Genomic DNA, 14,267 nt, shown 5'->3' with positions numbered 1-14,267 from the left:
AAAAATTGTTCTCTTCCACATACTTTCTCAGCTTTTGAAAAAGCTCACCTTAGGACCTCGTGGTCCTGCAGCTATATCTACATCTTTTTTTGTGATCCAGTCCTTTTCTTCCATTAATTTCCCTAATTTATTTTCCATTATTGAATTACATGATTCATGGGTTGACCTTGGCTAACCACCAGGTGCCCGCCAAGGAACCACAGCCAGCTCCAGCCCCCCCGGGGGCACTGGCCCTGCCCGCAGCCCGGCCCTGCCCCGGGGGGCTGTGGGGCTGCTGCTCACCCCTCCTGTCCCCCCTCTTTCTCCACTGCTGATGTGCAGGTTTTTACCCCTTGCTGTATGGGGGGAAGGCTGAGAGAACTGGGTTCGTTCAGCCTTGAAAAAAGAAAGCATAAGGGAGACCTTATCAGCACATTCCCATATTTAAAGGGTGATTAAAAAGATGGAGACTGCCATGTCACAAGAAGTCAGAAGGAGAAGGTGAGGGATAAAGGAGTACAAGGTAAAGGAGTACAAGTTACTCTTGAGGGAAGATTCTGACTGGACACAAAAGGATGATTTTTCACCATGAGAACAATCAGCTCTTGGAATAAACTCCCCAGGGAAGTGGTGGATTCCTCAACATTGGATGCTTTTATGATTTGGCTGGACAGGGTGCTGGGCCGTCTTGTCTAGCCTGCACTTTCGCCATGAAAGGTTGGACCAGATGATCTTTGAGGTCCCTTCAACCTGGTCTTCTATGATTCTTAAATATATTATCACAGAGGCATTACCAATGTTACTGATGGGCTCAGCTTTGACCAGTGGTGCATCTGGCTTGGAGCCGGCTGGCACTGGCTCCATCCGACATGGGGAAAGCTTCTGGCATCTTCTCACAGCAGCCACCACTGCTGCTCTGATGGTATTGAAACCTTGATGCAGAAACTCAGTACACTTTTGGACTCAACAACACTGTTTGTTGGAGTTCTGCTTCCTATCACATTTCTACTCATAAAAAGAGATGTGTTTTCTTAGAGATTAATATTCAGACACTTCCGCATTTCTCTTTCTCTCTTTTTCTACAATAGGAAGATTTGCACTGCTTTTTCATCTTATACAAAATTGCTTCCTTTCTTAGGCTTGTAACTGATTTCCTCAGGAAGTATAAATGGTAAAAAGTGTCCAATAAACCCTGTCAAAACCAGAATTGATGTTTACTGACCCCGGAGAAGAACAGCGCTGATATTAAATTGTAGAATAGTTTTATTTCCATTCAGCAAAGGATATTAAATATTTTGAGGTGAGAAGATTCTAAGATTAAATTAAGCTATGATATGAAAAAGCCCATATTTCTTCATTCTTCTTTTCTAGCATGATGCATTTTGTTGACATAATGTGTATTCATTAACAGGAGGATTTGAGCTATAAATATTGTCTTCAAAGTATTTTTGTCTCAAAATCTCTCCCTGAATTCATTATACATAATTGAACATGAAATGAAGAAGATAGAAAACCCCTTAAAAAATTAAAAAGATAGCAAACTGTTTTGTACTGGAAGATGTATGAAGTCCATTTTCTCCATTTGATGTGTGGCATTTTATGTATTACTACAATAGTTCTGTTTCAATAACCACAAAACAATGATAGATTCTCAATAGGCAGTTCATAAATATTGAAGATTGCAATCTTCATCCAGACCTGTTGATTCTCGGTTCATGCAGTGGCTTCTTGCCAAGAGAGAAAGCTTGCTAGGGAAGACAATAAAAAGTATTATGCTAAGATTGGTTGCATAGTGTTTTCAGTGAGTAAAATTAAGATAACTGACACATCGCAGAAGGAGCCAATAAAAAACATTTTCTTGGGTGATGTCAAGTTGCTTTTAGCAGAAACTGGGAGGATCAGATTGACATTTAGTCAGGATTTTTTATGGAGCAGAGGGAGGGGAAGAGATGCAAGTGGTAGCAATGGGTACAGTGAGAATTTCAGATCTACAGCATGGGAATCACCTGACATTTTGACAATTTTTTTTCTCTGAAAAGTATGGCTTAAAGGTTAACAAAATAATTTGCAAACTCAACTTGAAGTTGACAAACAGAAGGAAAAAAGGGTGAAAACAGGCTGGTTCATTTTGGCGCGAAAATGGAAACTTTTTATTTAGGAACAAGCCCAATATGAACATTTCTGTCACTGCATCTAAATAAATGCATAGTAGAGCTACATAAATCTGTCTACTTATCTTTCTATCTATGTTTTGATCTGTCTGTGCATCTGCATTTATTCCTTTAAGGGTATTTTGTGGCAGATGGTTAAGGAAGAGGCCTGCTCCAATAAAGGCCTTAGGAAATTCAGGACTGAAGAAACAAAAAGGTACTAACTGAAGTGCTTAGCCAGACCCAAAGAGATTCAAGTTCCACTCCTACACACACACACACACAAACACACACACACGTACACCCTCTTTGTGTGGTAATCAGGAAAAAATTTCATGTTGAGCTTGTACTGCCTGAAGAATTTGTTCCACCCACCTTTTTTCCCTGCTGTGTTTTCCCATCACTGCCTTGTACTGGCTCTGTAGACAGCTTGGGAAGGAAAATAAATAAGATTTTTGTTGTTGCAATGTCATGAGCACTATACACTGGGGAAAGAAGGAGGTGAGAAGACATAACTAGGAGAGGTGAGAGAGGGTGTGACTGACACTGTCAGTGGCAGCATCGCTGTAGATTGACACAGTAATGAAACCACTTCTCAAACTCAGTGTTCAGTATTTTTACATGAAGGAGCTAAAGGCAGCCAGCATAAGTAACTTGTGATGGAGATAATGGACGCTAACAACTTTCTTTTGCTATTAGTGGCTGTCACTGCAGAATTTTGTTGACCACTAACTTTCACATACAGAATTAGATACCTAGGAAGAGTGCATGTTACTAATTTATGTCTCGCGCCTATGGAACAGACCTTGTTACAGCTAAATGATGTGTGAGTAAGCCGGGAAGTTTTTAGAACCTACCTTTTTTTCAGATGTATAATGAATGTTCACAGGTTAGTGATGTTTCCTTAAACTTGCTTTTTATAATTTAGAAAATCTAAAAAGAAGCTGTTTCAAAGCTAATCACAACAAACTACTTACTCAGCTGATTTACCTTCTCAGAAACAACTCAAGACTAGAGACTGTGTTAGAAATAAAGCTGTTAGAAGAGCTGAATTTCTGTCCCATGGTAAAATTTTAGGTTAATAGTGAAAAAAAAAATCATAGGAAAAAAACCCATAAGAAAATATCTTTCAAGATACATATTTTCATAGGAATTATTTTTTTAAAAATGAAGAACAGATGTAAATTTTTTCTTTTCCGTTACCAACAGAGCCGAATCTTGTCCAACCCACTCACTTTGGTGCAAATTGCTAGTAGAGAAAGGAAAATATGAGAAAAATGAAACTTTTGTAAGTGGGACATTTCTCCCAGTAAATTCCATGTTGAAATACATATTTTTTGCTTTGTCAAGATTGGATCTATGTTACAGCCTGATAGATAAGCGAGCCCTTTGACTTAGAGATAGTATAAGCTCCCTATGGAGAAAAGAAATGTAGAACAGCGGAAGAAAAATCAGCTGGTTTTTTCTTTGTAAATTGCTTAAACAGTACATGATTGTTCAATTGTCAGTGTATGAAATATCACAAATGAAATCAAGTAACTTCTTATTTCATCAAAAGCGTCTGTAACAAAGGTATAAAAGCAATTGAGATGTGTTGAGCCCTCCCCAGCACTTGACTTCAGTCACTGTACAAACATGCCTACACAGATCTTGGTTGATATGATGCCAACAATAAGTTGATTCTTTACCTTCAGAATTAAGTGAATGAACTTGGAACAGGCTTAACATTAGAATAAGCAAAATGAATAGGTTCCCTTTTTAAGGAAGAAAATGATGATATTGAAGTCAGTTTATATCATAGTCTATGTCACCAATTTGTCTGCACAGCTACAGGGACATCATCATAGTTTTGGGATGATCATGGAGGCTATTTCTAACTGGAAGCATTTCCCAGCTTTTTACCAGTACGTATTGAAGAATAATACACTATACTCCTGCCTCATTTATGCAGTACCAGCTTGTATTCAAAGTCCTAAATGTGGGGGCAGGAAGAAATAAGAAGCTGTCAAGAAAAAGGTGGTAGGTGGTCCGTACATTAAACTATTGGCTCAGTTTAAGGCCACGTTCTTGGGTTTTTTTGATGTTGACATACCTGTTCCTATGCTTATCTATGCTCCTCCAGTTTTGCTAATTTGTTTAGGTTCTGGATTTCTGAAAATCTAGTCATTTTAGATGTCACCCAGCCTATATCACATACAATTGCTCTGTTCAGCAGATTTTATCCCGTTGTAAGGGCTTATATTTCTAGTCAATCCCAGGACCATCTGCATCTCTTTCTGACCACTGCCATCTGTCTCAGTTTTTGACCAATTGCCTTCGTCACTCTGAGCAGTCCATAAATCACACAGAAACTAAGCCATGTGGCCTAATTTGTATTTACTGATAGGAAAACACCCATATCTTCTCCACCAACGAAGACCTCAAAATTGCTTGTATAACAAATATTTCTGCAAATTTTCCTTGCACGGAGCTTTAAAACCCTAAATTTCCCTGTTAACTGCATTTGAAACAAGTATTAGAATATAAAAAGAAAATAATTAAATAAAGGTATGCAAAATACTTCGGGCTTTTCTGTGATTGTCTTTGAATATACATCTGAGAATGCACTTTGAAAGCAACCAAGGGATTTAGATAGTTTGATGAAGGTTTATCATTTGGAAAATTTACTGTGACTCCTAATAGAGTGAACCTGTATTTAGTTGTGTTGTGGATTTTTATGAATTACAACTTTCATAGAAATCCACCTTAAATTCTAAACTCTGAATAACCTTATTGTCTGTTTGAAAAATGGCTGTCTTGCTGCAGAGAGTATTAAAAACCTATCACAAGGAATTTATAGAAATATTCTTTTGATATATTTTTGTAAATACATGGTCAGTTCAGGTCAGTTATTTGTGAGATTGTATTACTCTTTCCTTAAATGTGCTTTGACATCTGTCAGTTCATGCAATTTCTCACAAATTCTGACAAGTTGCACCAATTATATCCCAAATTATGTTTATCCCCCCCATAAAAAATGGGCAAGAATAATAATTTTGTACTATCTTACTTGTGTGATTCAGTGAAGCCACAAGCTGACATGATTTGTGTTGATCTCATAAGCAGACGATGATTAAGCATCTTGAAAGATGAAATCACTTTGCATTAATTCTTTAGCAGTTTCAGACCTCTGTTTTCTTAATTGCGTTTGTGTTCACACGTAGCTCAAGAGTAGAAAGTGGGCTACTTCTTCAACTAAAACTTGATGGGTTCTGATAAATGGCCAGCCCGTTTGTATTTAAATGGATGGGACCTTCTTCCAATAAAATAAAAAAAAAAAAGTTTAATTGAATTATTCATGATCAGACACTGTGGCTAAAGAATATATTTGCTGGTTGTGTAGTGGAAGTTAAAGATTATGTTTTGTTTGCTTATACTATGAATGTCTCATTTATATAGCACCCTTTTGCACACCAGGCTTATGCTGCTAGGAGCACAGAGCTAAAAGATGGTTTTACTCTAAGAACTGTAAAATGTGATTATAGAGTTCAGTCTGTGTGATTTAAATGTCCAAAATGGGCACAATAGCCTTGAAATTTTGAGCAGCTGGCCTGGTATGCTCCTAATTGAAAGAAATGACAACCCAGTCCTACACGCTATGTCTATAAACTCAAAAAAAGAGGAAAGGTCCTCTGAAATACTGAAGCAAGCTATCCAGTCCACATTTCAGTGATCCTCATTTTTGCTTTTGACTAAATAGGGAAGGTGGATGTCTCCGGAGGCAACGCAGGAGCTCCCTGTTCTGTCAAAAGCACAAGTCAACATAGCACATATTAGGTATCTTCATACATTTGTTTTTGTTTGCTTAGCATCCTTGTGGCAGTTCTAGAATCTATTTAAACCTCACCAAACATGTCCTTGTCACCTAGCCAGTCAACAGTTTGACAGCACTTCCCCACCCCCACCCCCACCCCACCCCTTTTCTTTTTTTCTTCTGTCAGGTAGGCAAAGTCAAAAGACACCATGAAGAGCAGAAAGGGACTTCTCTCAATGGCAGTGAGGTTTCCAGGTGAGGGAAGATGAGGCTTTCTTCCCTGAATAACTTGTTCTATATCACAAGCAAAGCATAAAATGTGCACATATAAGGAAAACGGGACTTGAAAACATGACAGGCAATGCTGTATCCTCAGTGCTCCAGCAATCAAATAATTATTGATCTTTCAGTGCGTCATGGTATTGAAGAGGTTTAAAGAGAACAACAGAGTGAGCTTAAAGATACCTATGAAGCACTTCTCCCAGGTGTGTCAGAGGACAATTTGCCGATTTAAAAATGTGAAGGAGGTGAAGGAGGGTGACGTCACAGGCTGATCAGAAGTGAAAATGTTTCAGGATGCAGTGAGAGACTATAGGTGAGGACTAGGAGTTAACAACCTTGAAAGGGAAAGCAACTGGAAGTGAAAATAAGTACTTTGGCAGGAAGCCAATGGAAAGATGTACTTAAGTACATCTTTAACTGTAAAAACACATAATCCAGCTGACTTTACTGACATTACCATAATTAAGCATATCCATAAATACTTTTTTAATTTGAAGCTAGAAGGAGTAGGTAGCTGGAAAACACTGGGTTACTGGGGGTGTGTGAAGTAAAAAAATATCATGATGGCTCCTTCTTAATTTGTTAGAATTACTTACTGAACATCTATTAGTGTTTAGAACATATAATTCTAAATTCTGCTGCAGAATGTATTCTTTTGCACTTCTAAAAGGCCAGCTGTCCTTCCAGAATATCTCTGCATGTGACAAGCAGGAAAGGAGTCTTACTGGAAAATGCCAGCCTTTCTAAATCTCTGAGATGCCAGAAAGGAAGAGATACATTTAGCTATGATAGATACATGTCTGCATTAATAACCAGCATCTTTGCTGAAGAGACTCCCTTGAGCATGCTGTGTCCACATCAGTGAAATGCCCTCAGACTAAGATGTATTATCTTGGCAGCTGTTCTGAAGTGAAACTCACAAAGTCTGAGATGGTGATGCCTGCCAATACATATTAACAAATAACAGAATAAAGGGCTATGCAACCACAAAAACTGAGCTCAGATAACACAGAGATTTGACAGACCCAGTAATGCAAGACAGTTCATTCAGTGTGAAGGCTGAAAGTCTCTTCTGAATTTACTTTGTGGTATATTATTCTAAAGCTTTTGCTGCTAAGGAGGTTGACGGTTAGTAAGGTCTACAGGGACTGGATAATCCAGACTTTCATATTCCAGCATTGATTGTCTCTTTCACTAAGTGGTTTTATATGACCTTGAACAAATTTATTTTTCTGGGTTTCTATAGCATGTATATGAAACAGTTTTAAACATTATCTACTTTACAGGGGTTTGAAGACACAGTGAATAGTGAAAATGCTTTCATAGCTTGAAATGCAAACATCATACCTGTTCTTACAGATACATACCAATATCGTCTGGCGATAGTCAACCATTTTTAGCCTGAATTGACTTGTAGCTATGACAGATGAAAAACACATTTTGTGATTCGTTAGCTCTTTTTATTATATTATTTCTTATTGTGGACAACTGCGAAGCAATGGAGATCAACATGAGGTTGTCAGAGCCCTGGGAAAGGGAGGAGGCAGGACACATTCTGCCTGTCTCATGGTACAGAAGAAGCCTCAGAGCATGATCAATGAGCTAGTCAACATTAATGTACAGTCGTCTCATAAATTCCTTGTAGTCCCCATACAACAGTGTAGCAAACTGTTTTCAACAGATTTCTGATATGAAATGAATGCAGATAGCATGATAAATTCAGGTGTATCACAAAGTTATCTACTTTTCTATACATATTCATGTGTGTACTTATGTATTTATAATTCTAGAAGGCTCTTTACCCAAAGCAGTGTTTAGACTTCTTAAGTAAAATTTTACCATGTATTTTCATAGTAAACTAAATGATGATGCTTGAAGTGAAACTTAATTTTGATTTTGATTTAATTTAAGCTGAGTTTGTTATACACAAAATCTGGACTTGATATCCTGCTCTGCAGAGAAACATGGTACAACTCGGATCACACCAGACAAGACATAAAACTCGAGGAGGGGGGAAAAGATAATTCAGGGAAAGGGCCTCACATGTCAAGAGTTTAGTCTGAAATATGTATTGGTAGAATTCAGTAGGATGACAAAATACTTTGGAGGGTCCAAGAACCCTCTGCAGCACCCTAAACTGAAACAACATTTTTTGTCACATAAGAGTTCCTAGAAAGGTTTTCCAGCCTCGGTTTACTTGTCAAGAACCATAAAAATATTCCTTAATCATGTTTATTTGGTTTATGGCTATTAGTTACCTCTGGTAGTTGTGGTTTTATTAATCGTTTTAGAGTGTTATGACATAAGCAGATTAAACCACGGGATTATATTAAAAGTACAATACACTTGAATTTTACAAAGCATAATGATATGTTGAAAGATGACAGTGATTTTTAAAACTGATTTGTATACTAGGTAAGTAGTTCAAACCGGACATACAGCATCTTCCCTGAAACAAGGTGGGGTTTTAGAAAATTCCATAGTGAAAATAATAATTCATTTTTAGACATTTGGTGTGCTAATGGAGTCTATCTATGACTTTTGACAGCTTCTCAGGTTTTTTTCTGTCATGTTGGGCAATTTCTCATGTTGTTTCCAGTTGTTTCTCATGGTCTATTCAGTTAGCTAAACATCAGGTTAGTAATTGATCTGCACATCACAAAAGAGTGTAAATGCAGAATTTAAAAGAAATATTCTAGTTCCAATTTCTGTTCCATGTATACTGAAACTCGGATGAAATATGTGAAGATTAGAGAACTGAATGTAGTGTATAAGGAAAAAGATTTAGCTAGCTAAAATTTTGAGACAATTGTTTGAATTACTACAAATGAGTGAAGTCTAGCTATATGATGTACTGTTAGACTGTCATCCAAGTGATATGTTAACTGATCATAACTGACCATTTTTCAACATAATTAATGGTTTTGTAATGGAATAAGTAAAATAATTGGGGCATTAAACAATACAAAATAGTGTCTGTATTTCTCCTTAAGTCTGAGCAGTTCTGTTTCAGCTAGGTATCTAGGGGCTAATTAGTTAAATTCATAGAATCACAGAATGTGTTGGGTTGGGAGGGACCTTCAAAAATCATCTAGTCCAACCCCTCTGCCATGGGCAGGGACACCTCCCACTAGATCAGGTTGATCAAAGCCCCATCCAATGTGACCTTGAACACTTGGAATGATGGGGCACCCACAGATTCGCTGGGTAACATGTTCCAGTGTCCCACCCTCATCATCATAAAGAATTTCTTCCCTATGGCCCATCTAAACCTCTCTTCCAATTTAAAACCATTGTCCTTCGTTTTTTAACTATAGTCCCTGGTAATAAGTTTCTCTTTGTTTTTCTTATAAACCCCCTTTATACATTGAAAGGCTGCAGTAAGGTCTCCCCAGAGACTTCTCCAGGCTGAACAGTCCCAACTCTCTCAGCCTTTCTACAGATATTGCCAAATACTACAAAATGTTTATTAGCCAGTTAAGAAAAGCTTTCCTGCTTTCATCACCTTAACTAGGTTTCCAGATTTGTACTTAGAGGTAGGAATTGCTCACAGGAGATATTGTTAAAGGATAGTTGCCCTGTTTCCACCTCACAAGTGTAACTCAGTCTCCCAAAAATTTTAAACAAGAGTTTACCATTAACATGATGCAACAGAGGCTCAGCTGTTACAAAGCCACTTCTTGCTTTCATCAATAAAGGAAGGAAGGAAAGTATTTCACAAAGATTAGTTTTGTGTGTAAAGGAGGCCAAATCTCAGGACAAAACTTTAATGTCAAGAGTCCTGCCTACAAGACTGCTTTCTAACAGTCTTTCTGCTCAGACAATGGTTTTCTTCTCCTAAAGCAAGTACCGAGCTAGACAGTAGGTACTGCAGTACGTGCTTCAGCAGTTCCTGTTAGATTAGCCCTTAGGCTGTTCTTCAAGCATTTCTTTTTTCCTTTGTTGTATAGCAAAACAGCTTAGTTTCATATGCATTATGTGGTTGGTTGATCGATTAATTATTTAAGGCTTATTGTAATTGATATTTTGGAATGGCCCTTGAGGGCCAGCTATGTCTCACCTGAATAATGATCAGAAATTAAGCAGTGATTATCTTCAGTTTTCTGAAACTGCAATGCCACCCTTTGCTTTTCATGGTGCTGTGTGACTGGAATAACCACACACCCCTCCGTTTTTGCCTAACTCTAACTTCTCTGACGTGTATTAAGAACCAGACCTTTATGTCGTACAAAGCCATAGGGCAGAAGAGTTGGAGAGGGAAGGGTATCCTGCTTAATCAGGACTTCACATAGCACTTCATACCTGCTAAAAATACAAGATACCATGCTGCGCCTTGAGGTTACATTTATGTAGCTTGTGTGCTGATCATTCTCAGAGATTTCTCTGATTTTCAGTTAAGCGCTGTCAGACAACTGATCACAGTGAAGATCTGGGAATCAATGGACTGTGACAGTTTCTGTGCTCTGTCAATAGCTTAGAGAAAGAATTTGGAGCATTTACTTAATCATATTGTGTCTTCCAAAGCAGTGAGCATGAGGAACAATTAACATTCCTTTTTAGCTAGCACTTAGAGATCCTTGGGTGACTCATTCAATATAAGTGAAAGTTATTACTACTAATTATTATCAATTTAAGGAAATATGTTTAGTATTGTTTTCTGTATGGTTTAATTAGTTCAGTTCGCACGTTTCTGGGTGTTATTTTTTTGCCTCTATCAGTTTGAGTTATTCTTGTTTCATTTCAAGAATATTCTATTTTTATTCTGATAGGTTTTCTCAGCTTTACTGAGTTTTCTTTTAGAGTTCTGTTGATGTTCATAGCAGCATCAGTAGGGACCAAAGGTTCTTGAAGAACATTAAATAAATGGAGTTGGACCAAAACCCCATTATCTTTTCAACCTGAATAAAGATGCAAGTCCTGGTAGGACTGGTTGTGTTTATAGTCTACTCAGAACAAGAATGAACATTTTTTATGGCCCACAGGAGTGATAGTTTGGAGTGCCTCAGTTCCATTACTCTGTGTGGACTAGACTCTGGAAGCTGCATTATTTAGGTGGAGAATTGCTAACCAATATTAAAGTTAATGAAAAGGTGAAGAGTAAAGCTTAGACTTCATATCAAGGACAGGAGGAGAGACAGGAAGAGCAAGACACTGTGTGATGCCTTCAGAGGTGGCATTCATCTAACCAGATGTCTAGAATATAAATGTCTAATGTTATGAGAGATGAAGCCTAGCTCAGCAGGTTCCAAAGATATTATTTCTAGTAGTGCAGGAAGCCGGTAAGCCTGCGTGTCTGAAGGCAGTTCCTCCCCCCTGCCCTGCCAAGGCACTAAGTGAAGTGTGCTGTTTGCCTTGGGACAAATATTCTGGCTGTGCTCTGTTCCTTACCTCCCAACACCACCACTAGCGAGTAAGAGTTCCAGTAAGTATGGCCAAATTCTTCCACTTTTGCATTACCTGGCTTCCATGTATTTAACCTCTTGACAGGCAGTGTTCATGTAGAATACCGAAACTTCAGTGATTTCCCTGAGTTCCTCAAGGTATCCATAGCAATACTGGGAACTAAGCAAAAATCAGACACAGTCCATAACCACTGTAAAATTACTTTCCCTTGGGCTTCATAGAAGATATGGTCAGAGGTACAGATTTATTTTGTATGTGAGGAGCAGAAGGGCCATTGGGAGAGAGGAATTTTTTTAAATTTAAGAATGCCCAGCATGCAGCTAAACACCACACAGCTGGTTGCCCACTGCCCCCACAGTGGAATGGGGGAGAGAATCAGGGAAAAAAGGCTCATGGGTTGAGATAAAGACAGTTTAATAGGATAGAAAAGGAAAGACTAATAATGATAAAAAAATATACAAAACACATGGTGCACAATGCAATTGCTCACCACCCGCTGACCGATGCCCAGCCAGACCCCAAGCAGCAGGCCCCCACTCCCCAGCCAGCACCCCTCACTTTTATTGCTGAGCATGACGCCATACGGTATGGAACATCCCTTGGGTCAGGGGGGTCAGCTGTGCCGGCCGTGTCCCCTCCCCGCTCCTTGTGCCCCCCCAGCCCCCTCGCTGGCAGGGCAGTATGAGAAGCTGAAAAGTCTCTGACTTAGTGTAAGCCCTGCTCAGCAACAGCTAAATCATCAGTGTGCTGTCAACGTTATTCTCACCTTAAACCCAAAACACAGCACTGTAGCAACTACTAGGAAGAAAATTAACCCTATCCCACCTGCAGCGAAGGCAAAGAAGTTTCAGGGATAAGTAGGGATGACTGAGGATTAAAAATTTATGGAAGCCAGGTTTCTGAAGACAGGATTGGGTGAAGAATTGGATGAAGACACAAGAATATCTTTGATAGCAATGTCACTGGATATCCTTCATGGCTGTACCTTAAGCAGAGCAGCTATTAAGTTGCAGTGCAACACATTGTTTGTACAGACTTGGCAGCTCGTCTTCAAGGTAGCAACTGCATTTTGTTTTGCTTTTCAGCCCACCCACTGGCACACTGTGGCCTTATTCTTTTCTGTTTTCAGAGGGGAATTCATAGCAGAAAGTCTGACTTCTATGCAAAACATATTCATATTTTTATTTTATTATTTTGCTTCTCTCATCTCCCACTGTTTTTCATTTTTTCCAACTATTGCATCTTCCTGTTCTATCACATTTTGAACACTGAGACTGAAAATGTCTTTCATTTGTATTCACAGTGATTAGTACAATGGATCATGATCCTTTGATCCTGGCTTCTGTGGATGACAGTGAAGCAGATATAGCAAAGTAGCTGCAAATGACAACAAAGAGTGAATAGTGTCACTTTGGATTCTCTGAACTAATCAAGTTCTACTTGCAACAGATTATACTGATCACACTTTCCACAGACACACACAAACAAAAATCTTCTTCAAGGCTCTAAAATCCTGGTTTGTCCCCTTGCTATTCCCCTGCTACTTAGTTGCTGAGTATTAAATGGTTATTTTCTGCAGTAGCTCAGAATGCTGGAGGCATTTAGTTATCTCCCCACTGTCACTAGTCCAGGTTCTGTGCCTTTGGGAAAGGTGAGGACTCATCATGCCTTGTTCAAGTAAGTGACGGTGTATTCTGCAGTTTTGCAGGAACGTTGCCAGCAAGACCTCGTAGCAGACACCCTCCACCCTCCTCCTTATTACCTGAACATCAGGTTAGAGGTGTGATTTTAAGCTATATATCTTACTAGTAAATTAATTTTATTAAAACTTAGAGAAAACAATAACTGTATTTTTGGTGTTGTCAAAAAGAAGTCTGAAGAATTTGCTTTAACTGAAAGCAAGTAACTAATTTTGTGGAAGCAAAAACATCCCTTCCTTTTGTTATGAAAGATGACAACAAGCTGATCACAGCTGGTCCTTTTCACTTTGAAAAGTTCAGTTTCTGGAAATCAGCTTGGGAATTTCATGGGAAAATATAAATATATAACCTTTTCAGGAGAGAAGAGATGGAAAGAAATCAGACTTTGGTTCCAGAACCGGGTATTGTCACATAATAATTGTGTTATAGGTAAAATGAGGATAGCAAAAATATTAGTGGATGCCCAAATAAATCCTATAAAGCATGCAGTGTGCTGGTGAAAAATAAATTTAAAAAAACCCACATTTTTTTATCTCTGTACCCCACAAACAAAACCAGTAAAGACTGATCTATTTTGTTTGCAGAATTTCAGTCAGGATTTGCTGCCTTAAACTGCTTATGCAGAGAGGAAATCAATGTAACGTCATTAAGCTTTATACACAAATGGTAGCCCAAATCAAGAAAAAGTGTTATTAATACTGCAATATATAGCAATGATAAACCAACAAATGTGCACGAGTTCACTCACACACGAACACACAGAGGGATGCACCCGGTCATTTGGAGGCCAGCAGGCATCATTGCAGAAATTTTCCACCTGCCAGCCTTGTTAATGTTATTTTTACTTATGAGCCTAATTTATACAGCTTATTGCAGACTTTGGTTAAAATTATCCACATTATTCATGTACTTTTCAGAATTACAAATCATTTCACATGCTATGGGGACAGGGATACGTGC

At 38.5% G+C, this 14,267-nt stretch overlaps 1 protein-coding gene across 1 annotated transcript in view; it reads left to right on the top strand.

Annotated features, from left to right (window-relative positions):
- GRM5 (glutamate metabotropic receptor 5) overlaps positions 1-14,267 on the top strand; it is a 217,074-nt gene that overhangs the window by 18,800 nt on the left and 184,007 nt on the right. Inside the window, exon 1 of the mRNA XM_080375144.1 lies at positions 1-14,267. This exon is cut by the window's left edge and continues 18,800 nt beyond it; it is cut by the window's right edge and continues 18,603 nt beyond it. The gene's annotated coding sequence lies outside the window, so the exon portion shown is untranslated.

The sequence above is a fragment of the Falco punctatus genome (assembly GCF_963210335.1).
Source record: "Falco punctatus genome assembly, chromosome: 2".
Classification (NCBI taxonomy): domain Eukaryota; kingdom Metazoa; phylum Chordata; class Aves; order Falconiformes; family Falconidae; genus Falco; species Falco punctatus.
Note: the sequence above shows the minus strand (reverse complement) of the source record. Positions and strands in the feature narration are given on the sequence as shown.